Source organism: Pongo abelii, chromosome 2, assembly GCF_028885655.2.
Source record: "Pongo abelii isolate AG06213 chromosome 2, NHGRI_mPonAbe1-v2.0_pri, whole genome shotgun sequence".
NCBI classification, from domain to species: Eukaryota; Metazoa; Chordata; class Mammalia; order Primates; family Hominidae; genus Pongo; species Pongo abelii.
Window position 1 is genome coordinate 194,547,616 of NC_085928.1, and position 17,829 is coordinate 194,565,444.

Here is a 17,829-nt window from a genome sequence, read left to right on the forward strand (position 1 = left end):
AGGGGCTCTGGGGCAGGCTGGTACCAGCAGGCTCCAGCGCTGCCACCGGTTGCACAGGTGTGGTAAGGCCAAAGCTTGAGGACTGATGACTAAGCTTGCTGTTCTCCCTCACTGGGAGGGAAACCAAGGCCCAGAGAAAGCCGAGGCTCTCTCTTAGGACCAAAAATCCAGTGGTGGCGAAATTGACTCTGAATCCAAGTCATTTGACTTGGAAGGGCCTGGGCTCAGGTCCAGCCTCTCTGTCCAGCTGTGACCTGAAACAAGTTGGCTAACGTGTCTGAGCCTGTATTTTCTTGGGGATGATAATATCCGCTTCTCAAGATTGTTTAGCAGCTTCACTACGAACAACAACAAAAAAAACTACATGAGGGTGCTTTGAAAACCTTAAAACCCTGGCCAGGCACGGTGACTCACACCTATAATCCCAGCACTTTGGGAGGCCGAGGCAGGTGGATCACCTGAGGTCAGGAGTTCGAGACCGGCCTGGCCAACATGGTGAAACCCTGTCTCACTAAAACTACAAAATTAGCTGGGCATGGTAGCAGGCGCCTGTAATCTCAGCTACTTGGGAGGTTGAGGCAGGAGAATCGCTTGAACCTGGGAGGTGGTGGTTGCAGTGAGCCGAGATTGCGCCATTGCACTCCAGCCTGGGCAAAAAGAGCAAAAGTCCGTCTAAAAAAAAGAAAGAAAGAAGAAAGAGAAAGAAAGAAAGAAAGAAAGAAAGAAAGAAAGAAAGAAAGAAAGAAAGAAAGAAAGAAAGAAAACCTTAAAACTCTAATACAATATAATGGGTTTTTAAACAAAAAAGAAAATAGAAATCACCTTTTCCTCTAGCCCCTCAGTTCAGCATTAGTCAAGCTTTTTAACCTACTCTTGAACGTACCAAGAGCCATCTTCACTTCGCCCACCCGGGGTAGAACTGAGATTCTCCCCAGTTCCTGAAGTTTCCATGGCTCTACTCTCTGTAACAAGGAAAAGGGAAACATGCGTCCTCCCTCCGCTGGAGTTTCTCCACAGGTGAGTCCTTTGCTGCCAAAGGTTGTACCTGTTCCGCCACCGCCCCCTGCTGGTGACTCTTACGAGGTGCCCTGTCTTCACTGGCATCCGAGCAGGTTGGAATTTAAGGGAAGTATCTAGATGCACCTAGATGGGGCTTGGTGAGGAGGAATCAAGCTGCTGGGTCTCGAGTAGCCTCCATCTCTGCACCGTGGCCACTGTACCCATCATGCCAGCAATGGGCTGTCCAGTGGCAAAGGAAGGCTGATGGAGGTTGACCAGGTCATTTTGTCTAGTTGGTTGCTCAGTGCCTGTCCGCAGTAGATGCTCTCTGGCAGCTGTTAACATGCGCTACAAAGACCTTCACGCTTGGGCCCACTCCCAATTGTCCAGACACGCCCTCCAGCCCAGACCTGCTGCTCCTCATCTTCCAGCCTTTTTCCTTCAGATCCCAGCCTCCAACGAGTCAGCCGAGCCATCAGCCACTGCCCATGAGTTGTACATATCTTAACTTTGGGACCCTTCTCTTTCCACACGAAGGGGATGATTAGATGCACCATCTGAAACTCTGCCTATTTATTGGAGGATTTTCTCCAATAATTTTGGAGAAATCGTTTCCAAAATTATTAGAAAAGTATTCCAAAATAATTCCAAAACTATTGGAAATTCCAAAATGATTTCCAATAATTTTTTTCCAATCCACCCCTGAGTGAGGCTGTCATCATTTTTGGTTTGCACATACATGTGGAGCTGACCCACCTGTACCTCAAGTTCAGGCTTTTCCTCCCCGCTTTGGCTGGTTGGACAGGAACCCATAGAATCATGGGCAAGAGCTGGGGTGGGGGCCCTGTGGCTTGCTGTCCACCCACTTCAATCCTGGCGGATGCACCTCCGTCTTACAATGGGCTGCTGCTGAGCCTGCTTGGCCTTACAGCTTGGGAGGACTGACAAGACCCAGCTCACAATGGGCAGTTCTGGCGGCACAGTCACTTGGTGCCCCGTCGCAGTTTCTTATTTTATTTTATTTATTTTTTGGCATGTAGTCCTCGCTGCAGATGGCATGGCCTTGCTAGAGAATCTCAGAGGGCTCACTGTGAGTCTCCCACCGGAGCCTGCACAAACTCCATAGGCGTCTTTCCCCACCATTGATCTTTCAGCACCATAATGTCTGCTGGGCCAGAGGCTTCAGGCAACAGGTTGCATGTGTAGGTGACACCAGGCTACTTGGAGTCATTAGGGTAGGGCAGCCTGAGCAGGGGCTGCCGCTTCCTTCTCAGGGGAAGCTCTTGTGAATGCAAACGGAGCATGTTAAGTCCTGGAAGGAGAGAGAGAGAGAGAGAGAGAGGTGGGGGGGCGGAGAGAGAGAGGCAGACAAGGCGGTGGGAGAGAGAGAGAGGTAGAGAGAGAGACACACGGGAGGAGGGGGGAGGGGGAGAGAGAGAGACAGAGAGAGGGGGGAGAGAGAGAAGGGAAGGAAGGAAGGAAGGAATGGAGGGAGGGAGGGAAGGAGGGAAAGAAAGGGAGAAGAGAAAGAAAGGGGAGGAAGAAAGAAAATGAAGTTGCTCTTTGTTAGATGCTCTTGTGTCGTTTAGGGTCTTTTTCTGTTTACATTGCCCCAACTAACTGTGAGTTCCTTCAGGGCAGAGTTAGAATCCCAGCTCCTCCACCTACTAGCTCTGTGATCCTGGGCAAGCCACTTCACTTCTCTGAGCCTTGGTGTCCTCCTCTGTAAAACGGGGATAATTTTTTTTTTTTTTTTCTTGAGATGGAGTCTCGCTCTGTCACCCAGGCTGGAGTGTAGTGGTGTGATCTCAGCTCACTGTAACCTCCGCCTCCCGGGTTCAAGCGATCCTCCTGCCTCAGCCTCCCAAGAAGCTGCAATTACAGGCACGCACCACCACACCCGGCTAATTTTTGTATTTTTAGTAGAAACGGGGTTTCACCATGTTGGTCAGGCTGGTCTTGAACTCCTGACCTTGTTATCTGCCCACCTTGGACTCCCAAAGTGCTGGAATTACAGGCATGAGCCACCACGCCCAGCCCCAAATGGGGATAATATTTTAGCCCACAGCACAGTGGTCTGTGAACATTAAGAGAAGGAAAGCACCCCTCGCCCCCAGCACAGTGTCTGCACCCAATCAGCACTCCTTAAATGCTGGCTAGCATTCTCCTGCCTGTGACCCTCTGACAAAAGATTCCCCACCCCAACCTCAGCGCTCAGCAAATCTGTGCTAATGTGCGAGTGGGTATCGATGAGTTCATAGAACCCTTGGGTAGCATGTGGTTAACATGTGTGCATTTTAATAGGGCTATTTTACAGCAACTCTAATGATGTGTGGATTGTCTGGGGGCCGTGGGGGTTGTTTTCTCAAGCTATAAACTCACCGATGCTCTGCTCCACATTCTCCTCAGAGTCTCTAACCCACCTCCTCTGTGGCCCAGGGTCTGCCCACAGCTGGCCCCTCACAGGTGCCCAGGGCTGCAGGGTGTGAGTATGTGGCTTGTGTGGTGTGTGTATGTGTGTGTGTGTTGTTTGTGTGGTGTGAGTGTGGGTGTTGCTCATGTGTGTTTTCTACTTGGTGTATGTATGTGTTGTGTAGTTGTACGTATGTGTATATCCTATAATTAAAGTCCCCAGAAGCAGGGCACCCTGCCTGGATGCCACCTTCTCACCCCTCTCCGCCACCTTCTCACCCCTCTCCACGGGCTCTGAGCACTCCCCCCCCCCCACGCCCCTTCTCGACGTGGCAGTGGGCAGCACCTGTGCCCTGATCTTTGCATCTCAGTATCTCGCCCAGGGCTTTGTGCTAAACGGGTGCTCAATACGGTAGTACTTTGCTAATTGGGAAAAAGCGGTCGCGGGATGTTCTTTCCAGGGCGGTGCTGCAGTGCCCTCTGGTGGATTTTCTCTGAACTTCTCTAGGTTTGCAGTTCCGCTCGTCCTTGACAGGTAAGTCGGCCCTGGGAATTTAGCCGCCTCGCCTTCTTCGCTCTTGGTCAGCCCTCCGCCTTGCAGAGAGTGGGGCTCAGTGGGAGCTGAGGCTGCGTGAGGGTGAGGCTGGGGTCAGGCTGGGGAGGAGACTGATGTTGGGAGTCCGGAGGTACAGTTATTCCTGTACCTCTAGCAATAAGAACTGTGAGGTGGAAATGCCCATTTCAGTGATGGTGGAGAGAAACCAATGGAACCTGAACACAGGCAGCCACCCCTTTGGAAGCATCTCCTCCTCCTCCTCCTCCCCCTCCTCTCCCTCCTCCTCCTCCTCCTCCTCTCCCCCCTCCTCCCCCTCCCCCTCCCCCTCCCCCTCTTCCTCCTCCCCCTCCTCCTCCCCCTCCTCCTCTTCCTCCTCCTCCTCCTCCTCCTCTGCTTTCTCTTCTTTTCAGGCAGAAATGCCTCCACAGATTCCCTTATTATCCATGTAGAAAAAGAAGGAAGACATGAATGCTTGTATGTCAGATATGTTATAAGTAACTTGTTTAAAAGGGGAAAAGAAAATAGGGGAAGAGATAAGAAACAAGACAATAAATCTAGAAAATCAGGAATGAGAATAAAGATAACCAGAAAAGCAACAACAACGCAAAGATAGAAATCAAAACAAAAGCGATCTCAGTACTCATGAATAGATTAAATTATCCATCCTCTGCATACGAAAATATGAATATTTTAAATTTAGCTTTTTCTTGTTAATAAAGATGACACATAAAGGCCAAGATTTTCTTATACTAGGCAAATACTCGCACATGCACATCCAATCCGTCAGCGAGTCTTGCTGGCTCTGCACCCAAAACACATCCCAGATCCATCTTCCCTGTTAGCATCACTGCCCAAGCTACCATCATCTCTTGTTTGAATGATTTCCAGGAGCTTCCCAACCCATCTGCTGGGTTCTCCTGTTACTCTCCTGTAATCCAGATTCCACACAGTACCACAGTGGTTTTTTTTTTTTTCTTTTTTGAGACAGAGTTTTTTTCTTTTTTGAGACAGAGTTTTGCTCTTGTTGCCCAGGCTGAAGTGCAATGGTGCAATCTCAGCTCACTGCAACCTCCGCCTCCTGTGTTCAAGCGATTCTCCTGCCTCAGCCTCCCAAGTAGCTGGGATTACAGGTGCCTGCCACCACGTCCAGCTAATTTTTGTATTTTTAGTCGAGACAGTGTTTCACCGTGTTGGCCAGGCTGGTCTCGAACACCTGACCTCAGGTGATCCACCCGCCTCAGCCTCCCAAAGTGCTGGAATTACAGGTGTGAGCCACCGCACCTGGCCCACAGTGTTCTTTTGAAATTGGAAATCAAATCACTTTGCCACCGCTGCCCCCTGGTTTAATGATACTTCATTTGGCCCCCATTTCACTTGACATAAAATCCAAATTCCTTTCTGCAGCCTATGCAACCCTATGAGTGGGATGAAGAAATGATGCCACTCCAGAGGGCAGAACCAGGGCCAAATGACAGGAGTTGCAGAGCATGAACCTTGACCCAAGAAAGGAGGAATTTTCTAGTATCAGAGCTGTCCAAGCTGACTTTGCGGTGCAGAATAAGGTCCCCACTACAGAGAGGACGGAGCCACAGCTGAGGGGATTTCTGCACAGGGTTGGCTGGAGGCTGAAGTAGATTTCCCTGTTGCCTTCCTGCAGGAGACTCTGTGCCTCTAGGAATAAGAACTGTGAGGTGGAAATGCTCACTTTGGTGATGGTGGAGAGAAACAAATAGAATCTGAACATAGGCAGTAGTCCCTTAGGAAGCATCAGCTTCTGCGTCTTCTTGATTACTTCTTCCAGTGGCGAGCTCAATACGTGGTGGGCAGCCCTTCCTTTCAGTCAACACTTCATGTATTGGGCAGGCCAAGTCTGTCTGCCTCCCCGAAACTTCCTCATCTCAGTCTCAGTTCCTCTGTCTTGCAGAGTTCTAAGCACTCTTCCAAAAGTGTGCCAGAGATTGTGCTGCATGTTGGGGACATAAAGATGAAAAGTGCGAACTCTGCTGTCAGGAAGTTCACAGACTAGAGGGAGCTGGCTCATTCATAGCAGGAGCGCCGCAAGGACGATGGGGTATTGCAAAGGGCAGAGCACGCAGGAACTGCAGTGCAGGAGAGCTCAACCCTGGCTGGGCATCACCATTACCCAGGGAGATCTGAAAACTCCCACACCCACAGGGTCAGAGCATCCAGAGATTGTGAGGGCAGGGCCCAGGCTTTGGGGTTTCTTTTTTTCTTTGTTTGTTTGTTTGTTTGTTTTTTGTTTTGAGACAGAGTCTCGCTCTGTTCCCCAGGCTTGAGTGCAGTGGCACAATCTCAGCTCACTGCAAGCTCTGCTTCCCGGGTTCATGCCATTCTCCTGCCTCAGCCTCCTGAGTAGCTGAGACTACAGGTGCCTGCCACCAGGCCTGGCTAATTTTTTATATTTTTAGTAGAGATGGGTTTCACCGTGTTAGCCAGGATGGTCTCGATCTCCTGACCTCGTGATCCGCCCACCTCGGCCTCTCAAAGTGCTGGGATTACAGGCTTGAGCCACCACACCCGGTGGCTTTGATGTTTCTTAAAGATTCCCAGGTAGTTGTAAGGTGACTAAAGTCGTGGGCCCCTGGCTTAGTTGGGAAGTGCTTCATCTCTGAGACACCTGGATTCAAATCCCAGTTTTGCCACTTAACAGCTTGGTGGTCATGTATCTGCCTCTCTAGTCCTGTGAATGAGCAGGAGAAAAAAAACAGAAGGAGGGAGGGAGAGAAAGGGAAACAAGGAGAAATAGCTTGAGCAGTGCACCTGACCATAGAACACCAGGGTGGGGCTGGGGGTGTCTTTGCAAATGGTCACATCACCAGGCCTAGCTGCACCCCAGTACACCAGGCCACCAGTACAGCTGTGGCACCCGCTCAGTCGTCTTCCTTTGCAGAGCACCTGCTGTCAGGGTTTATTGCAGAAGGAGCCAAGATCACACCTTTATGTAGGCAACAAAATAAATCCTCACAAAACATGAAAGGATTTTTACAGCCACCCTATGAAATGGGAACTGAGTACCCCCATTACAGAGAAGGAAATGGTTACATAGTCTGTCTAAGGCCATGTGAAGTGAAGGACTGGACCGGAACTAGAATGCAGACCTAGCTCATACAAAAGCCTGGAATGAGTCTTGCATATCCACTGCCCAAGTGAAAAAGGAAACTATTGGCCAGGCACCGTGGCTCATGCTTGTAATCCCAGCACTCTGGGAGGCCGAGGCGGGCGGATCACCTGATGTCAGGAGTTCAAGACCAGCCTGGCCATGATGAAACCCTGTCTCTACTAAAAATACAAAAAATTAGCTAGGCGTGGTGGCGCATGTCTGTAATCCCAGCTACTTGGGAGGCTGAGGCAGGAGAATCGCTTGAACCCGGGAGGTGGAGGTTGCAGTGAGCCAAGATTGTGCCATTGCACTCCAGCCTGGGCAACAAGAACAAAACTCCATCTCAAAAAAAAAAAAAAAAAGGAAAAAGGAAAAGGAAACTATTAGAGTATAGCTGTCTGTATTCCCTCCTGCTCCTCTTCGCCTCTCTCCCCTCCAACCACTGTCCTGAATTTGTGTTGATCATTTTCATCTATGTCTATATGCCTTTGCCATACATGCAAGATTCCATACCCAGTACATTGCATCTGAGGGTATGTTTTTCAGCCTTGTAGAGACAGCATCATAGGAAAGAAATCCTCCTCCTGCATCTTGTTTTTGTCTCTTAAAATTGTCTGTGACATTTATCCATGTGAATACATATATCTTTAATTTGTGTATTGTTACTGCTTTTCAAAATCCATGACTCTGCTGATGAAGTTTCAGGTTGCTTCCCGTTTTTTTTTTGTTTTTGTTTTTGTTTTTTTGAGACAGAGTCTTGCTGTCTCCCAGGCTGGGGTGCAGTGGTGCAATCTTGGCTCACTGCAAGCTCCGCCTCTGGGGTTCACGCCATTCTCCTGCCTCAGCCTCCCAAGTAGCTGGGACTACAGGTGCCCGCCACCACACCTGGCTAATTTTTTGTATTTTTAGTAGAGACGGGGTTTCACTGTGTTAGCCAGGATGGTCTTGATCTCCTGACCTCGTGATCTGCCCGCCTCGGCCTCCCAAAGTGCTGGGATTACAGGCGTGAACCACCGCGTCCGGCCTTGCTTCCCATTTTTTACTGTTATAGGTAATGCTGCTACAACCATTTTTGTTCTGATATCCTGCACATGTGTGAGACTTTCCCAAGGGTGTACACCCGGGGTGGTTACTGGGCTGAGGGTATGGTGCTTTTCCCGTCTGTTGTGCAGGTTACCCTCATGCCAGCGTGTGCCAGTTTCTGTTGCTCTGTGCCCTCACTCACAGTTAGTATCGCCATATTTCACATGTACAAGCCTACATTCTTTTTTTTTTTTTTTTTTGAGACAGAGTCTTGCTCTGTCTTCCAGGCTGGAGTGCAGTGGTACGGTCTCGGCTCACTGCAACCTCTGTCTCCTGGGTTCAAACGATTCTCCTGCCTCAGCCTCCCAAGTAGCTAGGATTACAGGTACCCGCCACCATGCCCTGCTAATTTTTGTATTTATTTATTTTTTTTAGTAGAGACGGGATTTCACCATGTTGGCCAGGCCGGTCTCAAACTCCTGATCTCAGGTGATCCATCTGCGTCAGCCTCCCAAAGTGCTGGGATTACAGGCATGAGCCACTGCACCTGGCCACAAGCCTATATTCTTTATACCGTCCCTAACAACCTTTTGGGAGAATAGTTGCACAGAGAACCACAGCTAGACCATGTTCTTGGCTGTGACATCCTCGGCAAAGCCTGGATGGAGGTCACTGAGGCAAGCTGAGCCAATATTGATTCAGAACATCCTGTTGCAAAACATGGAGTGAAAGACATGAAGCAAAAGAGGCCTTTGGAAAGGTTTCTTGGCCATCTCCACCAACAATCTGCCTCAAGGCATCATCCTTTCGTCTTGACCTTTTGTTTAAAGGACTAAGTAGGGAGCCCAAACTCCTAGATTTGCCCAGAGTGGTCCCAATTCGGGCCAGTTGTCCCAGTGTAATTATTAATAGCACCACCTTTGACTCTTCAAGGTGTTCAGGCTTGAAAGATAATTTATATGGCCACCTACTGTAGGAGGGTGGAAATTCACATCAATTTCCTATCCACAGATACTCTGCTGTGGCCAACGTGGGGATGACTGAATGATGGAGAGCCTATTATACAAACCACAGGGGAACACTTGCCATTGTTTCTGCTATTGTCTCGCAATTGTTTAAGATGGAAGCAGGAGCCCCTGGAAGCTTTCAGAGAAGAAGCTAGCCAGAAATTCACAAGCCCTTTCCTTGAGAAGCTCTGGCCACATCACTGCGGAGTGCTGGCCATGCTCCCTGGTCACTGCCCATGGGATGGCCGGCTCCCGGGGCAGGTGGTGCTGAGCAGGTTGGCGGGTGTTACCCCTCCCAGTCTCCTCAAGATTAGAATCTGTTCCAGGCCACCAGACAGAGCTCCCTGCCAGCGCTCTCACTAGAACAGTTCCTGGATGTGCTTCGAGAGCTGTGGCCAAGCTCTTGTGACAACACCTCCTGGAATAACAAAGGGATCCTTTGTGGGCAATCGGCTCCAGCTAACAGCTTGTGGATGGCTGGACTCCCTCTGGCATTTTCTTTTCAAGACAGCCGCCCCCCCATTCCCATCCATTCAGCTCAAGACAATCTGGGATCGTACACAGATAATTGGGCCATTTGTTCAACCTGAAGAGATAGGTCAGGGCGGCCTTCCAACATCGAAACTTCCGGAGGAAATGATGGGACACAATGGGAGTCTGTGGGGGTGACAGCTCAGGGCATCCGCATTTGATGGTTCCCTTCCCGTATTGTGCCACCTCTGAGAGAAGGCCTTCAGCTCGGCAGTGTGCTCATGTGACAAGGGCTTATTCTTAGCAATAGGTCCACAAAGGATTTCCAACTAAGCAGCTTTGGAAACCTAGGCTCTTACTTGGAAGGGCAGGCCCATTGAGGATTGCTCTTGCCAATGGAGCTTCAAGACTCCTCTGGGGCCCCAACTCCATGAAGTCTTTGTGGAGTCACCGCCTCCCAGATGTTCGCCCAGATGAGAGTTACACACTTTTGCTTTTGTGCCCCCATGTTACCCCCATGAGTGTGTGCATATGTGTATCTGCATCCATGCACATGTACATGTCTGTCACAGCACAATCACTCCCCCAAGGACGGTGACACTACCTTACTCTTCTGCATTCTCCTTCCTGCACTGGGAGCTCAGTAAAAGCTTGTGAAATGAAGAACGGAGTCAGTCTTTCACCTGGAAGTGGTTGGGCCCAGAAGCAGACTGGATGGAGGAATTCAGATGATATTGTCTTGTCTCTTTTTGCTCCTGAATTCTTCCCTGTTTCTTTTCTTTTCTGTTACTGTAGATGAATGTTCTCCATGTTGGGGAAGATGGTCACCAGCAACCCAACTGGCAACATTGCAGCTCTGGAAATGAAGGCAGCTCCACAGTCTCTCCCCCGTCCCTTGATCACCTGTGTGGCCACAAGGTGGAGTACAGTGACTAGAGAGTCCACTAGAATGCCATGACTGGAGTGAGGGTACAGAAGTTCCCCAAAGTGGGGCGATTGAGGTGGCCCTGAAGAGAAAAAAACAACAGACATCCAGGAGAAAATCACTGGAGCTTGAGGGACCTCTAGGAGGACAGATTCTGACCTGGAGACCTGGAGGGCTCCCGTGAGAGGAACGACTGAAATCTCCAACAACCATGGGCTGAGGAGCTTGGGCCAGGCAGGTTTACACAGACCACTGCCTCAGAAAGGACCGCGAGTGGTTGATCTGCAGGCTCTGAGCATGAGGTGGCAGCAAATGGACCCTCACTGGGGACACCCAGAGGCCAGGTCCTGTGCGGGACCAGGAGTCAGCAGCCAACCCCTGCTCATCTGCTGGGGGTCCGTGGTCCACTAAGCGGCCCCACAGAGGGCCCCCTCCCATCAGGCTGGCTCCGGGATGACCGAGTGGTGGCTCTCACAGCAGTAGCTAACATTCTGGGAACCAGACTCCCTGGGCACTGCCCCATTGCCTCCTGCCAACAGTGCTGTTATGTGGATTTTAGGATTTAGAATCAGAAACAGGCCCTAAATTAAGCACAGAAAGACAGAAAGGGTGGGAGGGAAACAGAAGACGAGAGACTGAGGAGATAAAGGGAGGCAGAGAGAGAAAGTGTTAGAAGGACACGGGACTGTTGAAGGAAAAGACGAACAGCCGCTTTTGGGATAGACTGGGGCAGGACCAAAGCCTGCTGCTCTGCCAACCCAGGACCAACCCCCTTCAGTCCCTGTGACTGCCCTGGGAGTCCAGTTCCCAGGACTAACGCGGGCCGGTGCCTGCCCCTGGGATCAGGGATCAGGTTCTGTGATTGACCACCCCACCATGCGGAGCTGAGGAGGGGCCACTCACTCAAAGGAAGGGTGAGAAGGAGGGAAGTATACTGTGGACAGACAAAACCAACAGCTCTCAGGCACCACTAGCTCCATTTTCCAGGTGACGAGACAGGCTTAGGGAGGGGGCAGGACTTGTCAACATCACAGTGACAGTGAGTGACAGAACTTCAGCCCAACTAGCTTGACTGCAGCACTGCATTCTTAATCACTGTGTTTGCTCCCCACCCAATCACAATGGGTGCCTGGTGGGGACACCTCATTTGATCACAAATCGTAATTTAACAGAATAACATAGTGGTTAAGAGTTTGGGGACCTGTTAGAAGGTCACTACAGTCAAACAGGCAAGAGAGGAAAGGACTAGCCTGTCCCAAGACAGTAGATAGGATGACAGGAGGACATGAATCAGTAGATGCCAGAGAGTGTGAGAAGAAATCTGTCACGATTGAGAACCCATAGGACTGGGAAGGGAAAAAGGAGTGGGGTCTACATTGGCCTCAGGCTTCTGGTTTGGGCAGTGGGTGGATGGAACTGTCCTTCACTGAGGTGCAAAGCTCAGGAGGAGGAAGCAGTGGCAGTGGAGGTGGGAGAGAGAGGAGTTTCATTTTGGAAATGTTGGGTTTGAGCTGCCTGCAGGACACCCAAGTGGAAATGCCCAGTGTTTAGTGGGTCCATGGGTTGTGGAGCATGGGAAAGAGCCACAGGTGGAGCTGGTATCCCCCAATGGCGTGGTATAGTGTGAGGCTGGCAAAGGCCTGAGGACGGAGCCTGGGCATCATGGCATTTAGGGGCAGGGAAGCCTTCTCAGGTGAGAAAGCATCAGTAGCTCATTCTTTCCTTGCATGAGTCTGATTCTGTCTGCCTCTTCCTTCCCTGTCCACTCCCCCGGCTTTGCCTTACCCAGGTAAGTCTTTTTTTTTTTTTTTTTTTAGACGAGTTTTGCTATTGTCACTCAGGCTTGAGTACAATGGCTCAATCTCGGCTCACTGCAACCTTCGCCTGCCTAGTTCAAGCAATTCTTCTGCCTCAGCCTCCCAAGTAGCTGGGATTACAGGTGCCTGCCACCAAGCCCAGCTAATTTTTGTATTTTTATTAGGGACGGGGTTTCACCATATTGGCCAGCCTGGTCTCGACCTCAGGTGATCCGTCCGCCTCAGCCTCCCAAAGTGCTGGGATTACAGGCGTGAGCCACCACGCCCGGCCAGGGTAAGTCATTCTTAACATTTCAGTGTCCACAGCCGTTCCTCGGCACAGCCTTGCCTGGCCCCCCAAGCATGCTTTCACAGGCTCCCACACTTTTCCAGCACGGGACTTCTTACTTTGCAATAACAAAATTATGTCCGTGACGATCGCCCCTGCTGCACTGTAAGCTCCCTGAAAACAGAGACCATGCCCACCATGCTCACTGTTGTATCCTTGTAGGAGGTGGAGAAACTCCCCCTCTCACTCTCTTCCTGTGCCCCACCTTTTCCAGGGATGTGGATTGACTGTGAGTTTCCAAGGCGTAGACAGGGACAGAATCACAATCAGTGTATGAAACTGACCCACATTTCTGTGGTCCTTCTTCAGCTTCCTTCATCAGGCCCACTGGGTTAGGAAGACAGCCTGGGCTCTCTTGCAAGCTGGCATCTTCTCTCTCTTGTCTTCCCACAGAGTGCCTGGGCACTTGGCAGGGATCCTCATTTGGGCTGCAGCCCTTGGTAAGACCCAATCTGGGCTGTGAGGCTGAAGCACATGGCCCACCCCATGCCAAAAGCAGCCTGCCTTGGGGAATCACACAGTCACCCAAACTTGTAACAAACAGGCACTTTGGTTTCTCGTTTATTTTTACCCTCACAGCCTTGGAAACTTTATGAAAAGAGGGATCACTGGAGGCCAAGATTTGGCCATTCCCAGGTCCTCTGATGAAATCCCACTGAATAGACCCTTTCCCTTGTTTAACCCCTGCTCAGTGGATGAAGGAAAGGAGGAAAGAGATGCACAGAGCAGAGCTTCGACTCTAGAGTCATGATCACTTACAAGCGTCTGTCCCTGGGGAGATCCAGTACTAGACCATTCAGATACCATATGGATCTAGGGCTTTGCTCCCATGGCGCCATGTGGCAGACGATGGACCCTGTTACAGCAGTTCCCAGGCTTCATCCTCATGCATTTAGAAGACTTCTTTGTCAATCTGCCAGCCAGGCAGTGGTATAAACCTCTGCAACCAAAGCACAGGTTGGGCTGGGTGCGGCAGCTCACACCTGTAATCGCAGCACTTTGAGGGGCTGAGGAGGAGGATTACTTGAGGTCAGGAGTTCGAGACCAGCCTGGCCAACATGGTGAAACCCCATCTCTACTGAAAATACAAAAATGATCTGAGCGTGGTGCTGGGTGCCTGTAATCCCAGCTACTTGGGAGGCTGAGGCACAACAATCGCTTGAAATCGGGAGGCTGAGGTTGCAGTGATCTGAGATCACACCACTGCACTCCAGCCTGGGTGACAGAGCGAGACTCAGTCTCAAAAAATAAAAATAAAAACTAAGCGCAGGTCGGAACGTCTGCCGGGTCTGTTGGATATTCAGCATTTTCTTGGCCCATGAGTAGCCTCCAGATCTAATAAAATGTCTTTAAAAGTCTCTGAAACTGCCTACATGCTGGAATTCACATCAGCCCTACAAGCTGGGTGGCACATCTTGTTTTACAAAAGGGGACACAAGCTCAAAGAAATCCTATCATTGGCAAAGCACCCAGCACGAGTAACAATAATTAACAGTAATGAATGATAGTAAATGGTGCTACCATTGCCTGAAGACCTGCTATGTGCTAGGTACTCCATTCAGGCTTCTACATGTTTCTCTCACTCATTCTTCGCAGTTGTCCAATAAGGTTGGTGCCATTATTTTACAAATGAGGAAACTGAGAATGAGAGAGATAGGTGACTTGCTGGAGTTCACAAAGCTAATGGGAAATGGGGTCAAGGACTCGAACCCAAGTCCGTCTCTAAGGCCTTCTTCCTTTCACTGTGCTGTTCTCCTTCCTGCCGGTGGCAGGAGGTGCAGCGAAGATTCTGTGTGTAGCAGGAGGGAACCAGACAGGCCCGACAAAAGGCATTCTGAAGGAAAAGGCCGTTAGGCCTGGCCCAGGAGGGGCAGCTTCAGAAACCAGGGTAAAGGAATTGCCTCATTTGTACTGCGCGCTGGGCCAGGTCATGTGCCAGCCACTTCTGGCTGCTCTGGGAAAGAAACCCAGGGAGTGGCCAGGTGTGGTTGTTCGAGCCTGTAATACCAGCACTTTGGGGGGCCGAGGCGGGGGGATCACTTGAGGTCAGGAGTTTGAGACCAGCCTGGCCAACATAGTGAAGACCTATCTCTACTAAAAAAACAAAAATTAGCCAGGTGTGGTGGTGCGTGCCCCTGTAGTCCCAGCTACTCGGGAGGCAGAAGCAGGAGAATCGCTTGAATCCGGGAGGCAGAGGTTGCAGTGAGCCGAGATTGCGCCACGGCACTCCAGCCTGGCTGACAAGAGCAAAACTCCATCTCAAAAAACTAAAAAAAAAAAGAAACCCAGGGGGATCCTGGCCAGACCTAGGACCTGGGCAGAGTGGGGACAAAAGGGGAGAAGGGGCCTGACATTCAGATGGCCATTCCCCGTGCTGCCCAGAGACACCGGGCAGGGCCTGGCAAAGGCCTTAGCTCTGCAGAGGAAAGGAGAAGCCCCGAGGAGGCCTCCTTTGGGAAGGAGATGAGCCAGGAGACCTTGAAGGTCCAGTTGGCCCTGGTGGCCCCGAGTGAACCTCTATCCAGGGATCTTCTGCATCAGTAGTGGGAGATGGAGGGAGAAGAAAGAGGTAACTGAGATTTTCCTAAAAGGTTTTGTTTTATAAAGCATTGTGACTGACTGAGGCCTCTGCTTAAAACCTTAAAACCCATCAAGGAGTTTGTGTCTCCCTTGGGCTGAACTGGAAACTCCTAACACAGCTAATAAAGCCCTGTGCGCTGTGGCTGCTGCTGACCCCACCTGACTGTCCCTGTCTCCAACACGTACCTCATGATGCAGTGGTTCTCGAGACTTCCCTTCCCCTTCCCCCCAGCGTCAGAACCACCTTGGGGGCTTTGGAAACACACCTGTGCCCAGGGCCTACTGCAGACCAGTATCTCTGCGGGTGGCGTCCTTCTTCCTAAAAATCTACCCAGGTGACTCCGTGCGTGTTTAGGGCTGAGACCCCTGCCGCTCGGCCTTCTCCGCCATCCTCTCCTGCCCAAGTCCTCCTATTCTCCAGGCCTCAGCCACGTTTCTGTGCGGGGTCTATTCCAGAGGAAACCCTCCCTGACCCCTCTCCCAGAGTTGTATTTGGCACAATGGGTTGGGTGGCCCATCTGTGCCTGTGTTCCCATGGTACCCTATGATTGTCCGGAAATGCTTGACACTCACCTTTCTCCCTGTGACTGTGATCTCCCTGAGGACAGGGACGTTATCTAGCGGTTCACAGTTGCATTCCTGCACCTGACATATGATGACCGTTCAATAAATGGACTGAAATATTAAATATCAAGTTAAAATCTGTCTTCCTAAAAATTTCCCTTAGTCCCCGATGTTCCCACCTTCCTAATTAAACATGAAAGCCCACGTCTTTTCCATTTTTTAACTTTCCCCAAATGTCTATGGATATTGGCCCTTAATTAGCGCTTTTTGAATCCCTCTGGATTCTCCCTGTCCTCCTGAGCAGGGAGCTGGCTTTCTGTTCCTGCAAACATTAGCGTTTCCCCAAATAGCTCCTAGAAAAGGAAGCACGGCTTCTGCACAAGAAAAGACAGTTTGCAAACAAGGGCTCTGCGCAGGCAGGCTCAAAGGCAACTGAAGCGGTTCCCTCTCTGGGAGATGTTTAAAGCACCTTCATTTAAGATCACAGAGAAGTTTAGTCAATACTCACCCATTTCCTCCTCCACCCTTCCTTAAGGGAAGCCAGAACTGAGCTCTTGTCAGAGAGGGTACCGACCGCAGAACAGCTTCAAGAGAGTAGAGGGGATGATACATATTGGAGAGGAAGAAGATGAAGGCGAGAAGCTGCCAACAGGGCATTAATTGGCTTTGGAACAGCTAAGAGCCTCACCCTGGCCCCAAAACCCCGAGGCAATTTCCGAAAGCAACGGTGGAGGGAGAGGCCTGCCCCTTTTCTCACCTCCTCTGAATGGGCAGCTCGGAAGTGGGAAAGAGGGCCAGGAATCCACAGGGCATCCTTCTCCCGCCAGCTGCCTGGGGCCTGGAGGGGGGCCAGGTGGCTCACCTCCTGGGGTTTGGGAGTGTGCCCGGGTATAAGGAGCTGCAGCCCCCATCTCCGCATTACTGAGAGGAGGTGTTGAGAGGTGCCCCGGCAGAGCTGGGGGACAGGGATGGCTGCTGCTAAAGTGTTGAGTGTGGACAAGTGGTCTTTGCTGAGTTTCTGGCTCCATTGACGTTTCTTCTTAGCTCAGTTTCCTTATCTGAAAATGAGAGTTTTTTTGGACCAGATATCAAAGGTCTCTTCAGCATTGGCTTCTGGGGCTGGTGAGAAAACAGGGAAGCAGGAGAGGAAAGCCCAAGAGTGGTTATAACTCAAAGACAGGCACTGAGCCCCTGTCTGGGGGATGGGGCATGTCCGCACAGTAGTATCCAGGCTCTAGACTGGGGGCCCAGATATTAAAGGGGTGGCAGGTCTACCCCTACATCTTGTATGAGTCATCACATGAGGGAATCGAGGCCCAATGAGGTTTAAAAGACTCACACAAGGTCACACAGGTAGTGAGCATGGAAGCTTTCTCTACTACAGCGATGTCAGGTAGATTTAACTTCATGCCCAACCCTGATAGATTGGCAAGGGCTGTCGGGAGCATCATGTGGAGGAAAGAGTCTGTGATCTATTAGCAATGTCTGCCACACGCTTGGGAAGAGGAAATGGCAGCAAGACCACCACATATTTACTGTAATTACTAATTATTTACTAAATTGTTATTGAGAGGCTCCTTCATGTAGGGCACTGGTCCTTATACTGGAGATTCAGTGATAAACAAGAGCAGCTCCTGCCCTCAGGAAGTTTCCATTCTAGAAGGGGAGACAAACAATATACATGTGAAAAAATGACTAAATAATATCATCCCAGCTAGTCCTAAGAAGTATAAGGAAAATAAAATAGTGCAATGGGATAGGCAGTGATGGTGTGGGAGAGGAGGGAGGAGAACAAGGCAGCCAGCAGGCAACATTTAGGCTGAGACCTAGATACCGAGAAGGAGGCCTCCTTGTGAGGAGCTGGAGGAAGAGCGTCCCGGCAGAGGGAACAGCCAATGCAAAAACTCTCCAAGAGACAGAGAGACCAGAGTTGAGGCTGTTTAGAGGGCAAGCAAGGGGGCCAGTGGAGCGAGTAGGAGCAGCGAGAAAGCCAGCTGCCTTCTCAGTGTGAGCATGTGGATGTCTG

The 17,829-nt window shown here is 50.6% G+C and overlaps 1 long non-coding RNA gene across 1 annotated transcript in view; it reads right to left on the bottom strand.

The window, feature by feature from the left end:
• Nucleotides 1-17,829, bottom strand: part of LOC129058751 (uncharacterized) — a 21,367-nt gene continuing 3,538 nt past the window's right edge. The window contains exons 2-7 of the long non-coding RNA XR_008524099.2: nucleotides 17,143-17,459; nucleotides 16,561-16,861; nucleotides 16,312-16,445; nucleotides 15,813-15,914; nucleotides 10,194-10,492; nucleotides 1-2,311 (exon numbers count right to left, since the gene is read on the bottom strand). This is a non-coding gene — a long non-coding RNA (uncharacterized LOC129058751). The remainder of the gene's footprint in view (nucleotides 2,312-10,193; nucleotides 10,493-15,812; nucleotides 15,915-16,311; nucleotides 16,446-16,560; nucleotides 16,862-17,142; nucleotides 17,460-17,829) is intronic.